General features: G+C 41.0%; 2 long non-coding RNA genes across 3 annotated transcripts; one reads left to right on the forward strand and one right to left on the reverse strand.

Annotated features, from left to right (window-relative positions):
* Positions 1 to 216: 216 nt before the first annotated feature.
* On the reverse strand, positions 217 to 17767 carry LOC147353566 (uncharacterized). Of its 2 annotated transcripts, none has more exons than XR_015145723.1 (2): positions 17634 to 17757; positions 217 to 448 (listed from the first exon to the last, which is right to left on the reverse strand). It is a non-coding gene; the product is annotated as an uncharacterized LOC147353566 (long non-coding RNA). The 2 variants fall into 2 exon arrangements; XR_015145724.1 differs by lacking the exon at positions 217 to 448 and adding an exon at positions 10720 to 10975 and having other exon boundaries at positions 17634 to 17767.
* Positions 17768 to 21790: 4023 nt separating this feature from the next.
* LOC147353567 (uncharacterized) lies at positions 21791 to 24086 on the forward strand. The gene is made up of 2 exons (XR_015145725.1): positions 21791 to 21904; positions 23268 to 24086. It is a non-coding gene; the product is annotated as an uncharacterized LOC147353567 (long non-coding RNA).
* The last annotated feature ends 296 nt before the right edge of the window (positions 24087 to 24382 follow it).

The raw sequence follows: 24382 nt of genomic DNA on the forward strand, positions 1-24382 counted from the left end.
ATATGTTACATGAGCTGGAGCTAATGCACCAAGATTTTTATATACTCGGTTCATTTATAAACTTGGACCTCATATTCCATTTCACTGTCTCCCTTTGTATTTATGGAAATAGTACCATGCCACTTTGATATTCATTGCTTAATAATATTAAGAAAATCTGTCAATATAATACATTTACTTCCCTCCCCACTGACCCCCATTTGTCTTTATTCAAAATTTTTGTTTTATCCTTTCACATTTATTTTTCCAACTAAACATTAAATTAACTTGTCAGTTTCAAAGAGGAAGTAAGGAGGGGAGAGATGGAGAAGAAAGGAGTTTCGTCAAAGTCTTGCCTGGCATTGTTTTAATGTTGAAAGTTCTTTAGCGGAGCAGACTTCCCTCTCCTCCTTGCCTGATGTGGGCATCCCCATCTTTCATGTTCTTCCCATGGTTTTCTTTGTGGTCTCTATCAAAACATGACATTCGGTGATACAATTGTTGTGTTTTCTATGCTACTGTCCATCTCCCCAACTCAAATATATACTCCGTGAAGGCAGGGACTCTCTCCTGGTCATCACTGTAATTTTAGTGCCACCCATGAAATGTATACTCCACACATATTTCTTTTTTAATATTTATGTATTTATTCATTTGTTTGGCTGCATCAGATCTCAGTTGTGGCACTCGAGATCTTTGCTGCGTCCTGCAGGATCTTTCCTTGCGGAGCATGGATTCTCTCATTGTGTCTTGTAAACTCAGTGCTCGCGTGGCTTTTAGTTTCTCCACAGCATGTGGGATCGTAGTTCCCCGACCCGGGATCAACCTAGAGTCCCCTGCATTGGAAGTGGATTCTTAACCACTGGACCACCAGGGAAGTCCTTCAACAAATATTTCTTAACTGGGTGTTTCGTGTTCATTCTTATTGAGTTGATTCTCAGGTTTTTCAAGAATATAAACATATCAACTGCAAATAGTGATGAATACACCTCTTTTTGAATTTTAGCTCATGTCATTTTCCTATCTAATTATACTACCTAACAACTTCATAATTATACTAAATAGCAGCAACAATTGAACACATCCTTATCATGCTACTGATTTTAAAGAGCTTTTTTAGTATCTCACCTGGTGCTATCTGCCATTTGAAATAGACATATTTGCTAATCACCTTAAGGAAAAATATGCTTCTTTACCTATTTTACTGAGAAAATTCAGGAGAGGCCCCTTAATTTTTTTCCATGTTAGGTAACAGTAGTGATAGAAGCCACCTTTACCTTACTGCACATTTTGTTGTAAATGTTTTGATCATTTTTGTTTTTGAAACATGTATATTTATTTTCACTGTGTTAACAAGAATATTCTTTATTCCATAGATGTTCCTTAAAGGTTGAAAAGAGAGAGAAATGCCTGGGCCTATAACTCCTTGAGGTGTTTCTTTACCAAAGTTTTTAATTCACACCACAATTACTTATCTATTCAGCTTTTCTTTTTTTTTATCAAGGTCAATCTTCATATTTCCCTGTAAAATTATCAATTTCATCCATGTTGTCATCAAGTTTTTATATCAGAGTTTTACAAAGTGGTCCCTTCTTAGCCTTTCAAGTCTCTGTTTTTGCGGGTCTTTACCTCTCTCCTTGTTAATGTGCTTTAGTACTTTTTTTTCTTATTTGAGTTTTCTAGAAATTTAGCTATTTTCCCATATTTTAATTCAACTTCTAGTCAACTGTTTTTCTGGCCCCTAATTCATCAAATTTCAGCTTTTTTTTTTTACTATTAATGTTACTTTCTATTTTGCTTTGGTTGAATCTGTTGCTTTTTAACCAACTTTTCAAGTTGAATCCTTAAATTAATTTATTTTCCTTTTTGTTTTGCTTGATTCTCAAAAGGTGAAAAATATGAATTCTTTTCTCAGTGCAGGACTGAAAGGGAGATATTTTGTAATTGCAGTTTTGATTTTGTGTTTAGCCCCAAGGGTTTGTTTTGCTTTGTTCTGAAGACACATATTATTGTTTTAAATTCTAAACAATGGTTAGGTAGAGAGGGTATTTTTTTTATTGCTATCTGATATTATTTTTCAAATGGTCAAAGAATGTAACTTGCAACATATCTACTTTTAAAAATCTACTGATATTTTGATGGCCTAATTTGTGTTCAATGAGAAGAGAATGGTCTCTCCTCAGAGGTCAAGGCACTGGTGTAGATTTCAAAGTTCAGACTAAACACCTCTTTGGGTTGCTTGGCAGGTCAAGGACTGAGAATGCGCCTTCATTCGGCTCTACCATTACAACGTGCTTTTGTTCATTTCCCCCACTTCTTTGTGCAATTTAGTACTTTGTGATTTTGTGCATAACCGTCCAAGACTCGTTGTTTTGAACTGTGACTTACATCACTCTGGGACTCCTTTTGTTTTGCTTTGTTTCAGAAAACAAGTATTATTGTTTTAAATTCTAAACCTTTTTTAAAAATTGACTATTGTTTTAGAGGAGTTTTATGTTCACACCAAAGGGGGGGAATACACAGAGATTTCCAGTATGCCTTCTATCCCCCACATGCATTTTTAACATCCCCCACCAAAGCAATACATTTGTTACAGTTGGAAAATCTACACTGATACTTAATACTCATCCAAACTCCATAGCTTACATTATGGTTCACTTTGTTGTACATTTAATGGGTTAGGACAAATGCATAAATACAGGTACCCATTATTATGGGATCGCACAGAATATGTTCATTGCCCTAAGAATCTTCTGTGCTCCTCCTCTTTATCCCTTTCCTCCCCAACCTCTGGCAGTCGCTGGTCTTCTTACTCTCCCCAGGTTGCCTTTTCTAGAATGTCATGTACTTAGAATAATGCAGTATTGTAGCCTTTTCAGATTGGCTTCTCTCACTTAGTAATATGCATTTATGTTTGAAGGTAAATTTACCTTCTAATTTTTTAAAAAGCTGCATAGCTAACAAACTTTCTTAAGCCCTTAAACCAACTTCTGCTTTCAAGTGATGGTTCAACTGAGTATGGAATTTCAGGTCAACTTGGTTTTTTTCTCCTGAAAACACTGAAAGCATTCTCTTCTAGAATCCAGTGATGCTTATCCTATGAGGTGATGGTTTCCTCTTTCTCTAAATTTTATGATAATGATATTAACAAACCCTGACTGAGAGATTACAGTGTTCCAAGTCCTGCTCTACATACAATATTCCCAGTGCCTTGGAATTTCTCAGTGATAAATCCAGTTGCAATGTCTTTTTCATGACTGTCTTGAGCACTCAGAGAACTGTTTCAATATAAAGACTACTATCCTTTGGGGGAAGTTTCTTCTCTTGTTTCCTGTCCATTTTTTTCTCTCTCGGCATCTTTTAGTCTTTGCTACTGGTACTTTCAATAACAGGGATTAGCTCTCTTGAGGATTGATCCTTTATTTCTCCTATCTCTTATTTCATACTTTCTTCTCTTTCCAGAATTTTTATTGCTTTTTTCATTTTACAATCATGTTTTTAATCTTCAACATATTTCTTGTTTCCTGAGTGATCCTTTTCCCTAAGCTATGTTCTTGTTCTTTGAATGTAACATCTTGAATGTTGCTCAATTGTGCTTTTAGAGTATATTTTTGTCCTGCTTTTTATCTTGGCCTTCTTGTTTTACCCACTACACACACATACACATACACACACATGGGTATCCTTGGTTGTCTATTCATATACAAGAAGGATAGGATCCCTTCAAGAAAATTGGAGATAGCGAGGGAAGATTTCATGCAAAGATGGGCATGATAAGGGACAGAGATAGCAAGGACGGAACAAAAGCCAAAGAGATAAATAAGATGTGGCAAGAGTACACAGAACTGTACAAAAAAAAAAAGGTCTTAATGACCAGGATAACCACAATGATGTGGTCACTTACTTAGAGCCAGACATCCTGGAGTGTGATGTCAAGTGGGCATTAGGAAGCATCACTGCGAACAAAGCTAGTGGAGGTGATGAAATTCCAGTGGAGCTACTTTAAATCCTAAAAGATAATGCTATTAAAGTGCTGCATTCAATATGCCAGCAAATTTGGAAAACTCAGCAGTGGCCACAAAACTGGAAAATGTCAGTTTTCATTCCAATACCAAAGAAAGGCAATGCCAAAGAATCTTCAAAGTACTGCACAACTGTACTCATTTCACATACTAGCAAGGTCATTCTCGAAATCCTTCAAGCTAGGCTTCAACAGTACATGAACCTAAAACATCCAGATATATAAGCTGGATTTAGAAAAGGTAGAGGAACCAGAGATCAAATTGCCAACATCCTCTGGATCATAGAAAAAGCTCCAGAAAAAATTCCAGAAAAAAAAAATCTGCTTCATTGACTATGCTAAAGCCTTTGACTGTGTGGATCACAACAAACTGTGGAAAATTCTTAAAGAAATGGGAATACCAGACCACCTTACCTGTCTCCTAAGAAACCTGTATGCAAGACAAAAAGCAACAGCTAGAACCAGACGTGGAACAACAGAATGGTTCAAAACTGGAAGAGGAGTATGTCAAGGCTATATATGGTCACCCTGCTTATTTAACATATATACAGAGCACATCATGTGAAATGCCAGGCAGAATGAATTACAAGCTGCAATCAAGATTGCTGGCAGAAATATCAACAACCTCAGATATGCGGATGATAGCACTCTAATGGCAGAAAGTGAAGAGGAACTAAAAAGCCTCTTGATGAAAGTGAAAGAGGAGAATGTAAAAGCTGGTTTAAAACTCAACATTCAAAAAACAAAGATCATGGCATCCAGTCCCATCACTTCATGGCAAATAGATGGGGAAAAAGCAAAAACAGTGACAGGCTTTATTTTCTGTGGTTCCAAAATCACTGTGGATGGTGACTGCAGTCATGAAATTAATAGATACCTGTTCCTTAGAAGAAAAGCTATGACAAACCTAGACAGTGTATTAAAAAGCAGAGACATCACTTTGCCAGAAAAGGTCCATATAGTCAAAGCTATGGTTTTTCCAGTAGTCATGTATGGATGTGAGAGCTGAACCATAAAGAAGACTGAGGCCAAAGAACTCATGCTTTTGAATTGTGTTGTTGGAGAAGACTCTTGACAGCTAAGAGATCAAACCAGTCAATGCTAAAGGAAATAAATTTTGAATATTCATTGGAAAGACTGATGCTTAAGCTGAAGCTCCAATACTTTGATCACCTGATGCAAAGAGCTCCAATACTTTGGAAAAGACCCTAATGCTGGGAAAGATTGAAGGCAGGAGGAGAAGCGGGTGACAGAGGATGGTTGGATGGCATCACTGACTCAATGGGTATGAGTTTGAACAAACTTCAGGAGTTAGTGAAGGACAGGGGAGCTTGGCATACTGCAGTCCATGGGGTTGCAAAGAGTTGGACACAACTTAGCAACTGAACTACAGTATTGTCAGTTGCAGCTTTCTTTTGGTTTATATATTATTTTTAAAATTAATTTATTTATTTTAATTGGAGGCTAATTACTTTACAATATTGTAGTGGTTTTTGCCATACATTGACATGAATCAGCCACAGGTGTACATGTGTCCCCCACCCCAAACACTCCTCCCATCTCCCTCCCATCCCATCCCTCTTTAGGACTATGTGGGGAAAGATGAGGGTGGGATGATTTGAGAGAATAGCATTGAAACATGTATACTACCATATGTGAAACAGATCACTGGTCCAAGTTCGATGCATGAAACAGGGCTCTCAAAGACAGTGCACCGGTTTATATAATCTTAACACATCCTCGCTAATTCCTTTATTCTTATATATTCTCTAAAAATTTACTTGAGTGTTTCTCCAAAGATAGAAAAGCTTTCATTTCAATTTATTTTTTGATCCATGAAGGAGTTCTCCTCTAAGTTTCTCCTTTAAGATCAGGAATAAAACAAATGTGTTCACTCTCACCACACCCATTCAGCATAGTACTGGAGGTCCTAATCATAGCAATTAGGCAAGACAAAAATAAACCAAAGACATTCAAATCATAAAGAAAAACTAAAATTGTTTCTATTTTCAGGTGATATAATCTTATATATAGAAAATTCTAGACTCCCAAAAAGCTGTTCTATTAATAACTAATCAATAAATTCAATAAAGTTGTAGAATATAAAATCAACCTAAAAAATGAGTTGCATTTCCTATGCACTATCTGAAAAATAAAGAAAGAAAAATACCAATTACAATAGCATCAAAAACTTAAAATATTTAGGAACAAATTTAACCAAGGAGGTGAAAGATCTGTACACTGAAAATTACAAGACATTCATGAAATAAATGGAAGATGCAAATAAATGAAAAGATACCCTGTTTTCTTCAATTGTAAGAGTTAATATTGTTAATATTGTTAATTTTAGTACCTATACTACTGAAAGCCGTCTATAGATTCAATGCAATATCTATTAAAGTTCAAATGGCATTTTTCAAGGAAATATTTTTTAAATTGCAATATTTTTATGGAACCACAAAAGATCCCAGATAACAAAGCAATCCTAATAAAGAACAAAGCTAGAGGCATCACAATTTCTGATTTCAAACTTTATTACAAAGCTATAGTAACCAAAACAGTATGGTACTGGCAAAAAAAGACACATAGACCAATGGAATAGACTCAAGAGACTAGAAATAAACTCAGGCTTATAAACTCAACTAATATTTGATAAAGGAGCCAACAAGATGCAATAGGAAAAGATAGTCTCTTCAATAAATGGTATTGAGAAAACTGGATAACTACATGCAAAAGAGTGAAACTCAACCCCTATCTTATACCACTTAAATAAATGAATTAAAGACTTAAACATAATACCTAAAATTGGAAAATTAATAGAATAAAACATCAAGGAAAATCTCCTTGAAACTGGTTTGGCAACACTTTTTTAATGTGACACCAAAAGCAAAAGCAACAAAAGCAAAAATAAACAAATGGGATGACAACAAACTAGAGAATTTAGCAAAAGTGCTGGAGACCAGAAAACAGACAAAAATTAGAACATATAGAAAACAAAAATTTAAAAATCATTAACATTTACATTAGCATCAAAGAGCAACAGATATCTAGAAATAAATCTAACAGAAAATGTACAAGACCTCACCATTGAAAACTACAAAATGTTACTGAGAGAAACTAAAGAAAGTCTAAATAAATGGAAGACTTAAATTGTAAAATCACAAATCTTCCCAAATTGTTATATAAATTTGCTATCAATTCAGTTCAGTTCAGTTGTTCAGTCGTGTCCAACTCTTTGTGACCCCATGAATCGCAGCACACCAGGCCTCCCTGTCCATCACCAACTCCCAGAGTTCACTCAGACTCACGTCCATCAAGTCAGTGATGCCATCCAGCCATCTCATCCTCTGTCGTCCCCTTCTCCTCCTGCCCCCAATTCCTCCCAGCATCAGAGTCTTTTCCAATGAGTCAACTCTTTGCATGAGGTGGCCAAAGTATTTGCTGTAATACTAACCAAAATCCAAGTATCCTGGTTTTGTGTGTGTATAATTTTACAACCCAATTCTTAAATTCTTATGAACATTCAAATACTCAAAGCAATTGGAAAGAAAAATAAAGCTGAAAAGTTTAGACTACCAGCTATGAAGACTTACTATAAAGCTATAATCAATAAGACTGTGTGATATTGATGCAAAGAAAACTCAAAAAACTCAGTGGGATAGGATAAAGAGTCTAGAAACCACACAATGTTTAGTCATTTAATTTGTGAAAAGCTGACTCTGTAGTGTAGTGTTTTCAATAAATGATGTTGGGTGGACTGAATGGACTTCCTAGGTGATGCTAGTGGTAAAGAATCCACCTGCCAATGAAGAAGATGCAAGAGACTTGGGTTCAATCTCTGAGTTGGAAAGATCCCCTGGAGTTCAGTTCAGTTCAGTTGCTCAGTCATGTCTAATTCTTTGTAACTCCATGGACTGCAGCACGCCAGGCTTCCCTGTCCATCACCAACTCCCAGAGCTTACTAAAACTCATGTCCATCGAGTTGGTGATGCCACCCAACCATCTCATCCTCTGTCATCCCCTTCTCCTACCACCTTCAATCTTTCCCAGCATCAGGATCTTTTCCAATGAGTCAGTTCTTCATATCAGGTGGCCAAAGTATTGGAGTTTCAGCTTCAGCATCAGCCCTTCTAATGAATACTCAAGACTAATTTCCTTTAGGATTGACTGGTTAGATCTCCTTATAGTAGAGACTCTCAAGTGTCTTCTCCAATACCACAGTTCAAACGCATCAATTCTTTGGTGCTCACCTTTCTTTATAGTCCAGCACACATACCCTGGAGTAGGATATGGCAAACCCACTCCAGTAGTCTTGCCTGAAAAATCCCATGGACAGAGGAGCCTAGCTGTCTGCAGCCCATGGGGTTACAAAGAGTCAGACACAACTAAGTGACTGAGAACAGTGGATTGAATATCCATGAGAAGAAGTTTTTCTTGACGGCTATCTCACATCACACACAAATATCAATTCCCAATGCACTTCAGCCCTAAACGTAAAATGTTAAACAATAAAACTTTTAAGAGGAAAACATCTTGTAGATGGGTGAAGTATACAAAGATTCTTAAATAGGACACCATAAAGAGAGTAAAAGGCCAACAGAATTGTAGAAGAAAAATATACACACACATACACGCAATCTCCAGAAAAATTCTCTTACTAAAATATGTGTATAGAATTCCTACAAGTTAATAAGAAAAAGATTTTTATTTTATTTTTTAAATTATAAATGTATTTATTTTAATTGGAGGCTAATTACTTTACAATATTGTATTGGTTTTGCCATACATCAACATGAATCCACCACGGGTATACACGTGTCCCCCATCCTGAACCCCCCTCCCACCTCCCTTCCCAGACCATCCCTCTGGGTCATCCCAGTGCACCAGCCCCAAGCATCCTGTATCATGCATTGAACCTGGACTGGCAATTCGTTTCATATATGATATTATACATGTTTCAATGCCATTCTCCCAAATCGTCCCACCCTCACCCTCTCCCACAGAGTCCAAAAGACTGTTCTATACATCAGTGTCTCTTTTGCTGTCTCACATACAGGGTTATGGTTACCATCTTTCTAAATTCCATATATATGTGTTAGTATACTCTATTGGTGTTTTTCTTTCGGGCTTACTTCACTCTGTATAATAGGCTCCATCAGCAGATGAATGGATAAGAAAGCTGTGGTATATACACACAATGGAGTATTACTCAGCTATTAAAAAGAATACATTTGAATCAGTTCTAATGGGGTGGATGAAAAGAAAAAGATTTTTAAATAGCAAAATAGGTCAAAGATATGAACAGATACTTCACAAAAGAGAATCTCAAAATGACCAATAAACACATGAAAATGTGTAAAGCTAGTTATCAAGGAAATATAAACTAAAACTACAGTTCAATATACTAACCATTAATAATGACTAAAATGAAAAAGAAAATACCAATAGATATTAAACAACTGGAACTTTCATGTACTTCTCTTGGTAGTGTACAAACTATTTGGAAAACTGTCAGTATCTACTCAACTAAACACGTATTTCTTTGACACAGATTTCCACTCCTAAGTCCAAACTCATCCAAAATGCTTAAATATTTTTTAGCAAAAACCATGTGTTGTAATATCCATAGAAGTACCATTCATGTTAATCAAAAATTGTAAACTTCTTGAATGCCATCAATGGTAAAATTAATCGTTGTGATGCAATCACATACTGGAATGCTATATAGTAAAGAAAACGGATGATCTACAGCCACGCTTTCTGAAAAAAAAATCTCAGAAACATAATTTTGAGAGAAGTAAGAAGAAAGAGTGTATACTTATGACTCAGTTTATGTAAGTAAAAGTGCAGACAGGGATCATCTTTGGGGTGTGACAGTCACAGGAAGAGGGCAGGAGGTAGCCTCTGGGGTCTAGTCATGGTCTTCAAATTGATCTTGGTGGTTGTTACACCAAATTTTCAGCTTGTGAAAGTTCACTAAGCTGAGCATACAGCATTTTTTTGCATGTCTGTTTTCTTCAATGAAGTTAAACAAACAACTACAAAGACAACTTACCCACTTCTATTTTTATAATTGTCAGTGCTTTTCTTTGTTAAATGAGATTATTAATATAATTTCCCTGAACTCTTTCTCATTTTGTTAATACAATTAGCAATATTTAAGCCCAAACTATTGTTGTAGTTTTTAGCAATTGTTAAATCATTATATTTTAAGAATTATTCGCATATTGTTTTATAGTTACAGCTATAATTTACCACAATTACATAGACTTAATTCGAAATAAATGAAATAGAGACTAAAAAGATAATAGAAACGATCACTGAAATGAAGTGTTGCTTCTTTAAAAAGAAACAAAAGTGACAAGTCTCTAGTTAGACTTAACAAGAAGAAAAAGAGAGGACTCAGTAAGTAAAATCAGAAACGAAAGAGGAAACGTTACAACTGATACCGCAGACATACAAAGGATCATAAGCAGCTACTATGAGTAACTGCATACCAACAGACTGAACAACCTAGAGGATATGGGTAAATTCCTAGACACATAGACCCAACCAAGACGGAATCATAGTGAAATAGAAAATGGGGCCAAAATGATTACTAGAAAGGAGATTGAATTAATAATCAAAAAATGGTAAAAACCTCATAATAAACAAAAGTCTAGGACCAAATGGCTTCACTAATGAGTTCTTAAATTCTTCCAAAAAAATAGGAGCGGGAACTCTTCCAAACTCAGTTTATTAGCTAGCATTGTCGTTGTTTAATCACTCAGTTGTGTTCAACTCTTTGAACCCCGTGGACTGTAGCCCGCCAGGCTCCTCTGTCCATGGGGATTTCCAGACGAGAATATTGGAGCAGGTTGCCACTTCCTTCTCCAGGGGATCTTCCCAACCCAGGGATCAAATCCATGTCTCCTACAAGCCTCCTGCATTGCAGGCAGATTCTTTACCTCTGAGCCACTGGTGAAGCCCCATTATCTTGATTAAAAAAAAAAAAAAACAGGTGAGGACTCTAGAAATAAAAGAAAATATCCAATATCCCTGATAAACATGGATGCAAAACAATCCTCAACAAATCATTGGCAAGCCAAATTCAGCAACACATTGAAAGAACCATGCACCATGATCAAGTAGAATTTACTCCCAGGGATGCAAGGACATCAACAGCCACAAATCAGTCAGTTTGAGTATTTTTTAAATGAAGTGTACATGGGTGGTATACTTTCTAAGTACTTTGACATTTCAAAATCCACAAGATTGCCTCAGGAATGATATGTTGAGAGAGTGTAGAATTGTGTTTTCAATTCAAAATACCTTTCATTATTACAAAGGCAGTATATGTACAGTGTAGAAAATTAGAAAATATAGATAAGTAAAATAAAGTGAAATCATCACTTTTTTCACTCTATGTCTTCCCAGATTGTTTGCTATACAGATACATGTATGGGTTTGTTTATCAAAGTATCAATAAAATCGTGCTTTCCACATTGTTTTGTAACATGCTTTTATTCCATGAAGGAGTGTCCACATTTTCACAGCATTGCATTATAATGTCATCTAGTGCCCAAACTGTACTCAAGTTCCCTAAGTGTCCTTTATAGATGGATTGCCCAAATTAGATGCAATCCAAACGGTTATTCCCTTAAATTATTTCTAAACTGGAATGCGATGGTAAGATAGTATCACTGACTCAATGGACATGAGTTTGAGCAAACTCCAGGAGACAGTAGAGGACAGAGGCGCCTGGCGTGTTGCAATCCATGGGGTCACAGAGTCAGACATGACTCAGCCACTGAACGACAGCAGCCATGTAGAAGAGGCTGCTTTTCATAAGGGTAGGTGGTTGTATGGACTGGGACAAATGCCATATCTTATGGATGTGTCTGCTCATTTCTTTAGGTATCGTTATCGAGGCATTGCCTTCCTCCAAATTTCTGTAAGTAAATCTGCTGAGTTCCTTTAGGGTTACAGAAGAAAATTCAGATAGCGATTTGTTTCCCCACCTGCATTTCTTCTGTTTCCTAACTTATTTTGTCTAATCTTGAAGTTAAAAAATGTCACGAGGTTCTCTCTCTATTCAGTAAATGATGACCATATTCAGTGAATGCTTTCATCTAAAAGGTAAAGTTTTTTGGGGTTTTTTTTTTTTTTTTTGAGCTCAAAGACTTTTCCTTTTCTTTCTCTCTTTCTTGCTTCCTTCCTTTCTGAGGGGGGGTGTGTGTGTGTGTGTGTCTATGCCATTTCCTGCTGGAATTGCTAGCATATGTTATTTGACTCTCCTGAATTTAACTCCTAAACTTGTCTCTTTATGGTCCTCTCAATAATTTTCAGCTCTTTATTCCTTGCATAGGAAACTTTTATTACTCTTAGACTTGGGAATAAACTCTAGGATGAGATTTTCAGTCTTAGCACACTACCAGAGGCACCAGGCTTTATCAACTCCACCCAGCACGCACTGAGCTCTTCCCCTTGGTGAGGGTCTGTTTTACACACCTTACAAGGACTGCCTCAGTGGATCTTCACTCAGAACTCTTAGGCTGGGATCACGATTTACTCCATTTCTCAGATGATAAAACTGAGACACCAAGTAGAAACAACTTGCCCCAGCACATGGATAATTAGCAGTCAGACTGGAATCCAGTTCCAATCTCCGTGTGCGGGCTGTCTGGGCTGCTAGGAACCCGAATGGACCCTGATTTTCCCACCTTTCAGCCCCTTAGCATCCCCTCCCCCGGTAAAAAGTGAACGTGAAAGTCACTCAGTCGTGTCCAACTCTTTGCAACCCTATGGACTATACAGTCCGTGGAATTCTCCAGGCCAGAATACTGGGGTGGGTAGCCTAGCCGTTACCTTCTCCAGGGGATATTCCCAACCCAGGGATCAAACCCAGATGTCCCGCATTGCAGGTGGATTCTTTACCAGCTGAGGCACCAGGAAAGCCAGACCCTATCAACCGCTTCCAGATAAGTCGCACACTTGCCTGCAGCCATCTGTGGACAGGTCTTCCCCTGGGTCTGATGCTCTTTGCTCTATATTTCAGAGAAATTTTCTCAAAAGGTTGTATTACCACAGATTGCCTTTCCCAGTTTCCAATATGAACTGTCTAATGGCAGCTAGTGTGCAGTTCGGACTCAGTGAACTTGTGTGAGTGAGAGAGAAATAGTGACACCACCCACCCACTGAGTTTGTTTTCATAGAAACGGCAAAGGTTGGCCTAGGTCATCTTCAATCCCCACTCAGTCACCAATAGCTTGATGGAGGGATTCCAGTGGGCCACAGTTGCTTTTCAAAACATGTGCTGGTTCTGAGGCTAGGGCCATCTGCTCTGCCTTGTAAGCAGGCTAGCCAATCCAGACTTCATCATCCTTACCTCACAATGGGGAACACCAGTGCCCAGCAACTGACTTGGGTTGTTCTCTTGTTCATTTGTTGATTCCTGCTTTCATTCATTTGGTAAGCATCCGCTAAGCACCTATTCTGAACAGCTAGGGTTTCAAACCTATGTGCCTGGAGGGGCCAGGAAGAGAAGGTAAGAAAAAGCAGCAGTTCCTGTTTAAAGAATGAGAGAGCTGCTGCTGCTGCTGCTGCTAAGTCTCATCAGTCGTGTCTGACTCTGTGCGACCCCAGAGACGGCAGCCCACCAGGCTCCCCCATCCCTGGGATTCTCCAGGCAAGAACACTGGAGTGGGTTGCCATTTCCTTCTCCGAATGAGAGAGCAGTGCCCCTTAAAGAGGGAGGCTCCACTCTCTGCAGGAATGCACACTCAGTACTGCTTTATATTCCTCTTCCTTTCTTTTTTATTGTCACAAAAAAGACAGATTTCCAGCTTGATCTGAGATCTTTAATACTTTTTATTTTATATTGAAGTATTGCTGAGTTACAGTCTTGTGTTAGTATCAGGTATGCAGCAAAGTGATCCAGTTATAAGTATACATATACGCACTCTTTTAATCTGAAGTCTTTAAATATCATTTATCAAATTGTTTGCTTTCTGATTGTCTCTCTCAAGGGCACCAGTTTATACCCACTGATGGTCAGGAAACCAGGAACCAGATACCACAATATGTGGAAGGACCCTACTCATCACTACTAACTCTAAGATAACACGGAAAGAAAAGTGTCTAAAGAGAGGTAGAGAGAACACATCATGGGAAAATATTCTCCACACTGCTGGCGATAAATCTACCCATGACCAGCCCACCCATGCAGGCTTGGCTCAGCTGTGTCCTGAGTTGGAAACCTGAGTTTGAAAACACAACATGTGAGACTTTGTGATTGTGATTAGAATGACATCACTATGGGACAGCCACACTCTTTCCCAAAACCAAAAAGCCCCTCTCAACAAACGGCGAAAGAAAATCATTGTTTACTTATGTGCCATTCTTCTTAATTTCTGATATTCTTTTAGACTACTGCCAAGTCAAAATGAAAAGTTATTCTGGTATAATAACTGTAGACTTTGATCTGAACTCACCAAAGCCATTGTGATGAATTCCAGAGCAAAACCATTTGAGTAACAACAAGTCATCAAATGAATGTGAGTCTTGACTTTAAAAAAAAAAACAAAAAACTTTACCAATAAGTTGGTCTCAAGAGTGAAAATGAGCTTTGGCCCAGAAGTAAACACTTGTCACAAACACTCAAAATGACATTTTCTCTAGCATTCCTTTTTTTCCTTAGGAGCATGGATTTCACACCTGGGAAATGAATGCAATAGTGTCTCTGCCCTTTGATCATGACCTTGGCTTCGCACAGATAACCTTGGAATTGACCCCTTAATCTTACTACTCCAGGTCTGTAATTTTAAGAGGTCTTCCATGTTTCCTGGGGCAACACCTAAAATGCCTGCCGTCCTAAACCCCCTGTGACTGGAGTGGTTGCATAACTTGTCACACTCACTGGACCCTTTGAAGATTGAAAGGGGCATTGTTTAATCAGGAAAACAAGCATTAGCCTTGACTGTCCCAGGCTAAGAAAAGTGGAAGTGTCCATATGACGAAGACCTCTTCATAGGGAGGGACTTCTGAGGGTCCCTATGCAGGAAAAAGGGCAGTGACAGTTTGCATTAGTCACGAGTGGGCTGGTGGTAGCCTCCAGGACTCCCACTCCACAGACAGCAGAATAATTGCAAAGGAATGGAGCCTGGGGCTGGGGTCCCAACACAAGGGGGTACTCTCTTCAGACTCCTGACATTCTTCTCTTCCTATAGTTTCCCTACAGGGTGAACCCACTTGTACAGCAGCATCTATGATCTCCATCTTTCTGTGTCTGTGTCTGTCTTGCTCTCACAGGCACTTTTTAACAATAACAGAATGAAGTACAGACTGTACCTTGAAGTTTCTGTGTCAACTAATGATATAGGCAAGGAGATGGCTGGGGAATTCTTAACCAGCTAAGAAAAGGACAGCTCACTATGTGGGCCACACTCCTGAGACCCCTGGCTAGGAATGTCTGGCCCCACTTTGCGTATTTCCTTTTGATTCTAAGCATTTCCAATGTTCAGCTATGGATAGAACAGTAACACTATTATTCACACCACAACAGATGCTAAGAGTACTAGCTATCATGCATTAAACACCTTTCTGGACAAGCATTATACTCGGCATTTATACTTATAACACTCTGCAATCCTTACAATCTTTTAAAAAAGACATATTTATCTTTTTCTTACAGATGAGAACACTGAGGATCAGAAAGGTTAACTGTCTTGCTCAAGGTCACACAGCTGGCCTCAGAGCTGGTGTTGACTTCCCCCAGAATCTGCCAAAAGGTGATAAATCCTAAGCCATATCTTTGCCTTAAAAATAAATTTATGTTTTAAGCAGTCTTTCAAATCACTATTACTAATGGTCAAAGTTTACTAATGGCTAGTAAATAGGATAATGTCATTCTCTCTCTCTCTCCAAACACTAGGGAACAAGGTGGCAAAAATGAGTGTACCCCAAAAACAAAAGTATTTGAATTCTGCCATGACATGAGTGGGCTGGGCTCTTACAAATGTCCCATTTAGTCACCAAGACACCGCTGGCTACTTGTAAAGATAAGAGATACCACATAGGAAACAATAGTTGGGGCACATTTAAATTGGGATAATAAGGAGAAACGTGTCCACTGCGTGTTTCGGCAGGTTTGCAAGATTCAAGCGCCCTGCTCAGACCCTCCGCTGACTCATTGTATCTGAGGGCTGGCCAAGTGTTTGGGTCACAACCTCTGAGCCCCTAAAAGGAACATATCCCCAAGCATCAGCAGCTGGAAAGAACCAGTGCCTATGAGAAGAACCTGGGTGAGAATTCTCAGCAGGATTTCCTGTTCCCTCTCCCTTCTTCTCTCTGAACCAGGGCTTCTACAGGTTGAATGTTTATGGTCGATGCTTTCTACCCAAAGTGCTCCCACCATTTAGAAATGCACGCAGTGGCTTGAAAGACCAGGGACGATAAACACAAGGCCAAAATGACTGATCCCTGGCGAGAGTCATCGTGGATGTTCCATCCTTCCGTTTCTGAGCACAAAGGGTCCTTAAAACTTTAATGAATTGAACTCTATGAGTAAGGGATGTTAATCATTTTAATTACCCAGCAGCTTGAAATCAGATATAACAGTCCAATAATGTATCTTTAAATGAATACAACCCTGCCCTATAAAAAATCCCTTCCAAACCCATTCTAATAATTTCTATTTATCTTTTCTGACGTTAACTGTTATCCAGCCCAGCCGGCCAACAGACAGCCTTCCCCTCGCATTTGGTTTAAACGCGACGCCGTCTAGTTTTTCAATATCATTAGCGTCCCCCTGGTGGGCAGAGAGCAAGGCGGTGGCACTGGTCACACTACACTGCTTTATCTCAGATGACAAAGAGGGATGATGCGCTTCAATCCAGGCCAGCCCGGCCAGGGGAAGGTGGCCGCAGAGATCTCCCCCTGCTGCCAAGAAACACCGAAGGGCCCCTCCATGTGACTTGCTAACAGCATGAAGGGGCAGACAAATAGATTTTCCTCTATATTTATAACCAGCATCATTCTTCCTTCCAGGGCGTTCAGTGCAGGTAGCTGTTTTATATGAAATGAACAATCTTTATAGACGTACCAGAGCCATAACAAGCCTGATTTTCAGCGAAGCTGAGGTATATAACTCTTACCGAATTGTCAGGCTACTTGCTCAACAAATCAAGCCTAACTTATGATGTTTGCAGTGTAATTTTTATTCCTGTTTGACTAGCCAACTACCCGGTGGTAATAGGATGTTAGGAAAGGGCAGTGGCGATGTTTGTGCATGCTGTGATTGATAGACCAGCTCGGCATTTTTCATTTATATCTCCCGATTCCAAATCAGTTAAGTTTAGGAAAAATGAAACAAAGTGGCAAGAAAAATGTTTGCAGATTGCAGACCGCCGCTCCCGCAGATCTGAGTTCAGCCCACATCTGCGGGGACCGTCTGGAAACATTAAGATATCTAAATGGAAATCAATACTATATGTGCCAAGCATTTACTACCAGGAACAAGCATCAAGAGACTTGAGCTAATCAGACTTCCAGCCTGTGCCTCCGCCATAGACTCAACCCCAGGGGTGTCCTAATTGCCCGACTAATCATAGAAGAGTTAAATTTATAACCGAGAAAGACATCTTGTTTTTCTTACCAGTCATCATTTAGGAGCGGGAAGGTTCACCTGTGAGGTGGGTGCCAGATGTACGGTGGGAGCCCCCATGCACGGGAGGATGGCTCCTCACCTGTCAGAGGAGAGGGAAGATGGATTTACCGTCAGCCGTAAAACCAGTCAGCATCACTTAAGCTCAGGGTGGGAGAGACCTGCACCAGCTCACACGAGCTGCAGGTTTTCTCACTTACAGCCTCTCCACTTAACCCCGTGTTCTGGAACGTGAAAAGAGAGGTTCGAGCAACCGCAAGCCCCCTGCACGCTTTGATCCCCACTCTGTTTTTTGCTTTTTTTTTTTTTTTAACTCTAAAAAACAGTGCAGGAAAGCAAATACCATCAGCAACGTTAAGAATACACGCCTCTGTTTTCCCCCGAGTCCCACTCTCGGCTTTTGTCCCTCGCAACCTCCGGAGGAGCTAATAGCACTTGGCGACGTGTATCTCCCTAATATACTGTACAAACAAGTCACCGAGATTATTCACACTCCAACAAACTACCAAGTCACACAATAGCTATTGGACGAGCCCGCACTATACTGCTGAAAAACCATAATGTATCAGGGGACTGGATTCCTAATATTTGCATTCTAGATGCCAACTGTGAGCATATTTTGTACTATTTTCAACAAATTACACCAAAATATGCAAAATGTTTATAAGGCTCCATCTTCTATTTTTGGCTCCGGTATATTTGCAACTTAATAGTCCTTCAGAGATTTGTTTGTCTCCTTAGGAAAAATAGGAAAGTGGAAAATGCAAAAAAAAAAAAAGAGAGAGAAAAAAAGAAATGAAGATGTGTTGTTTGTGCAACAAGTCGAGTTCTGCAAGTTTTTAGTTTAAGAGCAGAGCTAGCTGTCCCACAGGACCTTCTTCAACAAGAAATTTAATAATATTATTTGGAGTCTTTGTGCCCTGGTTTTCAGATGCATTTTTACTGCATGGGTCTTAAAACAACCGTCGTCAAATGCTGTATTCTCTTCTTGCCAGTCTGAATGGTTTCTGAGCACAATTCTGGGAGCATCACAAGGTTATGATCAGTGAAAGCGTGTGCCTTGCATCCTGCGGCCTCCCAAGGCTGTTTCACCCTCACAGGGAAGCTTTGTCAGGTCTCTTCCTGGAAAAGATGTCTCTGGTCTTTGCAGTGTGAACACTGACAGCCTCTTGCCTTCTCTGCCACGGTCACTGTTTCCACGCTCACACAACTGGGCACAAGGACACACTTTTCTCATCTCCAGCCCTGACCACGCTATGTCGATGTAGCATTAGGCGGATGCGCCAGAGCAGAAGCCAGGATGCAGGTGTTGAAAGTAAATCTGGGTCGGGAAGGGCAACGGTTTCCAGCTGCTGGATTAGAAAACTAAGTCCTAAAGTTTCAACTGAGCTTCTCTGTTGGAAAACCTGTGTGAAGTAGAAAGAGAGAAGGGGGAGGGAGGGAGGGAGGAAGAAAACGAGGGAGGGATAAAGGGGAAAGAGAGGGAGGGTAGGATGGGGAAAGAAAGAAGGAAGGAAAGAAAGAAAGGAATATCTAATATTTCTAGGAATTGGGCCTCATGCCCTTGTTCTCTAGCTGGACCAACCTTTCCTAAGAAGACTGCAGCTTCAGCCAAATTCATTATTTAGCCAAAAATCATAAAGTCAGAGGAAGAGATATTTAAATGAGTAAATCCATATTCTTTGCCAGCCCTCCCCTAATTAAATGGGAAAAAATGTATTATATAATGCATCCCAAGTCTATGTCCTCATAGTGGGCCCTCAAAATGTGTTTGTAGGTTGGATAAGTTGATGATACATGGGTGAATGGGTGGGGAAGACAGTTCAGTTGTTCACAGACTCCAGAAGAGGTAAAGCAACATCCTTCAAATGGAGAGACAGAGGAGAAAGTGATGCTCCAAACATGCCAGGCTGCAAGCTGGCCGGCCCACCCATCAGAACGCTGGGCTGCTTGGCAGTAAGGACTGGGTCAGAGGTCAGAGGCAGCCAGACCCTAATCTGCCTGGAGGACAAAGGCTCCTGATCCCTGGACAGAACGAGTCCACATGTATTCATCAACCAAATGGAGCCAGTTAAGAGAGCAGGCTTGATGGGTTCAGGCCTAACTCAGGATACCAAGACTTCTCCACCCTAAATCCCCTCTGTAGTCCTCCCCTGATTAACTCTGTGGCCAGGTTCCTTACACACAGGGGCCACCGTGCAGGAGCCTGAGTGGTAGAGAAAGTTCCTAAGTCTCTGCAGAGGGAAGCCTGCTGGAGGAAGAGGAGCAATGCAGGGCCACCAGCACAGAAAATTTGATGGGGCTGGAGAGCCCCCGAGAACCAAGCAACAACAGAACTCCTGCTTATGGACGGTTCACCACGTGCCAGACACCAGTCTTGTTGCTGTGCATGTGTGAACTCAGTTTAACCTTCACCATCACCCTGTGAAGGGGGGCTCCACGTTTATCCCGCAAAGGAGTGAAGTATAATAATTTGGCCAGAATCTCAGAGCTGAGAGTAGTTGGCAGGGAGTCCACACCGTGCTAACTACTTAGTTAGTGCTCTGTCACTGAAGAGGGTGTCTGGGCGCCCAGGGATGAAGACCATTACAAGGAGATATGAGGACAGAGGGTGGGCCCAAGATGCGAATCAGACCACCTGTATATTGTGTATAGAATAGTGATGATGATGATAAAATAAATCCATGCCCATCAACAAGCTTAAAAATGGACGCCCAACCTGAGCAGTGCTTCATTAGTGAGTTTCATGAAGTGTGTGCCTGCTAAGTTGCTTCAGTTGTGTCCGACTCTTCGTGACCCCATGGACTTTAACCCACCAGGCTCCTTCATCCATGGGATTCTCCAGGCAGTATACTGGAGTGGGTTGCCATGCCCTCCTCCAGGGGATTCTCCCCACCCAAGGGATTGAACCCAAGTCTCTTATGTCTCCTGCACTTGCGGGCAGGTTCTTTACCACTAGCGCCACCTGGGAAGACCGGGCTTCCCAGGAGAGAAAGGCTCAAATGCAAATGCAGTTAAAGTGGTTATAAGGCAAACATCGGGGGGCGTTTGACAGTGTAATTCGCTGGACTTCAGCCCCCAGTCGGACACGGGAAAGTCATTGCAGTCAATGACCAAGGCTTCAGCTCCTTTTCTCCAATATTCAACAGCCCTGTGATCACGCTGTCATCCCACAGTTAGAAAAACAGCAGGACAGGCACCACCAGAGCCCGCTGCCGGCAGGCGGGCCCTCCTCATGGACCAGCTGTGCCCCTCGAACACCGTCACTGGCCCCAGCAGAGTGGAACCTCCTCGCCCCCACTTCCCTCAAGACACAGGGAGTATTTGTCAAGTGGCCCCTCCCTTGTCTCTGGCTCCGGAGGGAAGGGGCCAGGGAGCAGGGGACAGAGAGGGAGGGCCGAGTCCGGAAGAGGACATGGCTTGTTGAATCCTAATAAATCACAGCGGCCCTGGGAGGTGGAAGCAACAGGGGACGGCAGGCTAGCCGAGTTGCACATTGACCCAAGGCAGAGCTCGCAGAGAAATGATGTCCTGTGCGGCAGACTCCTGGAGAGATGGTCTGCATTTCTTCTGACAAATTAGAAGTGCCCTGAATGCAACCATTCCTCAGAAAATAGGCCTCATGTAGCAACACGCAAGCTGCCATTATCCCACTGCATAAAAAGACCATTTAAGCGGGGCAGCCTTTAGAACACTGGCCCGCTGGAGGCAGCATTTCTGAAAAATTACCCCCTCGACTGCCACCTAAACCAGTCGCTACCCAAGGGAGAAGCCTCATTTACAACCTAGAAGACTGAGCAGGCTTTCATCAGAGAAAAGGCCTTGTTTTTCTTTGGTTTCTGTGAGTTTCCTGCACCCCGGGAGTCCCCAGTCCGTGATCTCACCCCACCTCTGATGCCAAGTCAGGAATTACAGCGTGGGTACCACCTGCTCCATCCCACCCTCTGTTATCTCGCCCTGTTGGGGCAGCCAGAGCCCTAACCATCCTCACTGAATACCAGACCGATTGCAAAGCGGACCCAGTGACAACCAGGCTCCAAACCCGCAACAATCCATCGGCACAAAGAGTTCGTGTTTGAAAACTTTACACGCAAAGATTACAACCTGTCATTCTGTTCTCCAGAGACGCACTACCTTTTGCAAAACTATCTCTAATGAGATCTACAAATCTATGTTGAAGACAGCTGACTTTATTGTGTTTGTAAAGAGGAAAATGTTTTAAATAGGTTACGGCTCCCGGGACTGATGGCCCCACCGTGAGGGTAAGGTCATTTTGGAAATGTTAATAAAAGTTTTCATAAAATATGACAGCACTCAAAGAGTAATGTTTGGATGTAAAAATAACTATAAAAGTATCATTTCTACCAGGGTACACACGCAGTTTTTCTGTGTCAAGACATTTGCCCAATTCCTCATTTAATAGAGGTTACAGCTTTTCCAGCTGTTTCGACAGCCATGCTGGGATTCGACCCTTATTTGTCAGGGCTGCAACAGCCTTTCCCAGGCCTCCCCATTATATTAGAAATCATCTTGTGAAGCAAAGTCTTGCACCTGACCAGTAGGCTAACAGATTAGCTCTCAACCTGGGGTTGACTCACCCCGCTGTGGGCAGGGTCCCCTCACACACTGGAAGAGAGAGAAATGAATGAGGAGGGGAACTCTGGGGGCTCCGCCAGAGAGTTCCTGGGCTAGTCTGTGGGGAACATGCCAAATGGGAAGTATTCAGGTATTTCCTATTCAATGAGTTCCTTGGTTGTCGTGGTTTGTTTTTTTTTTTAATTTTTATTCGGTTATAGTTGATTTACAAGGTTGCATTAGTTTCAGGTATACAAGAAAGGGATTCAGATATACATATATCTTTTTCAGGTTCTTTTCCTATATAGCTTATTACAGAATATCGAGTAGAGTTCCCTGTGTTACACAGTAGGTCCTTGTGTGTGTGTGTGTGTGTGTGTGTGTGTGTTCAGTCACTCAGTCATGTCTGACTCTTTGTGACCGCATGGACTGTAGCCCACCAGGCTCCTCTGTGCATGAAATTTTTCAGGCAAGAATACTGGAGTGGGTTGCCATTTCCTACTCCAAGGTCCTTGTTCGTTATCTATTTTATATGTAGTAGTGTATATATGTAAATCCGAATCCCGTAATTTATCACTTCCCGCCCCCCCATTTCCCCTTTGGTAACCATAAGTTTGTTTTCAAGATCTATGAGTCTGTTTCTATTTTATTAAAGAAAAATCACTTGTATCATATTTTGAATTCCACATATAAGCAGTAGCATGTGATGTCTGTCTTTCTCTGACTTACTTCACTTAGTATGATAATCTCTTACGTCCATCCAGGTTGCTGCAAGCGGCATTATTTTGTGCTTTTTACTGCTGAGTAATATCCCACATCTTCTTTATCCATTCCTCTGTCAACGGACATTTAGGTTACTTCCATGACTCGGCTATTGTACATAGTGCTGCAATGAACATTGGGGTGCATGTATCTTTCTGAATTATGGTTTCCTATGGATATATGCCCAGGAGTAGAACTGTTGTTAACCAGCCCAAAAGTAATGTCCCAGAAGAATTTTCTAAGTAATGGGGTAACTAATGAGACCAATTTATCCTATTTGTTTGGCAGATCCCATTGGCTTAAGTCAACTTTGATGGCTCTATTAGGGCACTTGGCACAGGTGGGGTCCTCAGGACTCCAGGTGTGAGAACCAAACTTCCTGCAGAGGCTCAGTGAAGAAGGTAAGGGACAACTAAGAAGCCCTGGGGTCTGGGATCATAGACTCGGACAAGGAGCAGAAAGACCTGGGTCTGACCTGCACAATATGCCAGCTACATGACCTTCTCAGTACTCTGCAGACTTTCCGGTAAGAATACCTGCAGCACTTCACTGCCATGGACTGCTGGAGGCATACTCCAACCCTCTCCAGCCTCTCCCTATCCTTCTGCACAGCCAGGGAATGTTCATACGGGACTCGGGAGATCTGCTTGCCTGCCCTTCTGGACCTATAGTTTGATATACACTGCAGACCCTCAGCTCTTCAGGACTTGGTCCTCCCCGAAGCATGGCTCTAGCCAAGCAAAACCTAGAGTTCTGGAACCTATTTTGAGTTTTAGAAAGCATTGCTTTTTCGTCTTTTGGTTTTGTGCTGGCAAGCTCTCTGGAATCAGGGTGATAGGATGCCTGAGCTTGAGGGAGGGCTGGCAGGGGCCAAGGGTAAAGAAAGGAAAGGTGGAAATAAATTTGGTTAAAGCTGCAGAATTTCATCTCACCATTCTCCCTTACTCTAGATGGGAGCCCACTGGCTCCATTCACAACTTGATTCAACGCCTCTTCCCCAGAGGGGGTTTCATCTGATCATCTGAAGGAGAACAGCCCCATCGATCTCTAGCCTTCCCTTTACTCTGCTGTATTTTTCATCTTAACATCTGTTTCTCTGAGATATTACAGCATGGACTTGTTTGTTTATTATTTTTTGACCTACCCCAAGCATTGGAATGGAAGCTCAATGAGAGAAAGGCTTTGGTCATTCACTGAAGGTTCTCAGTGCGTATGTGCGAGCTCAGTTGCTCAGTCATGTCCAGCTCTTTGAGACTCCATGAACTATAGTCTGCCAGGCTTCTCTGTCCATGGAATTCTCCAGGCAAGAATACTGGAGTGGGTTTCCATTCCCACCTCCAGTGAATCTTCTCAACCCAGGGATCAAACCCACATCTCTTGTGTCTCCTGCTTTGGCAGGCAGA

The sequence above is a fragment of the Bos grunniens genome, chromosome 18 (assembly GCF_055505025.1).
Source record: "Bos grunniens cultivar Pamir isolate PY7600 chromosome 18, Bosgru_T2T1.0, whole genome shotgun sequence".
Lineage (NCBI taxonomy): Eukaryota > Metazoa > Chordata > Mammalia > Artiodactyla > Bovidae > Bos > Bos grunniens.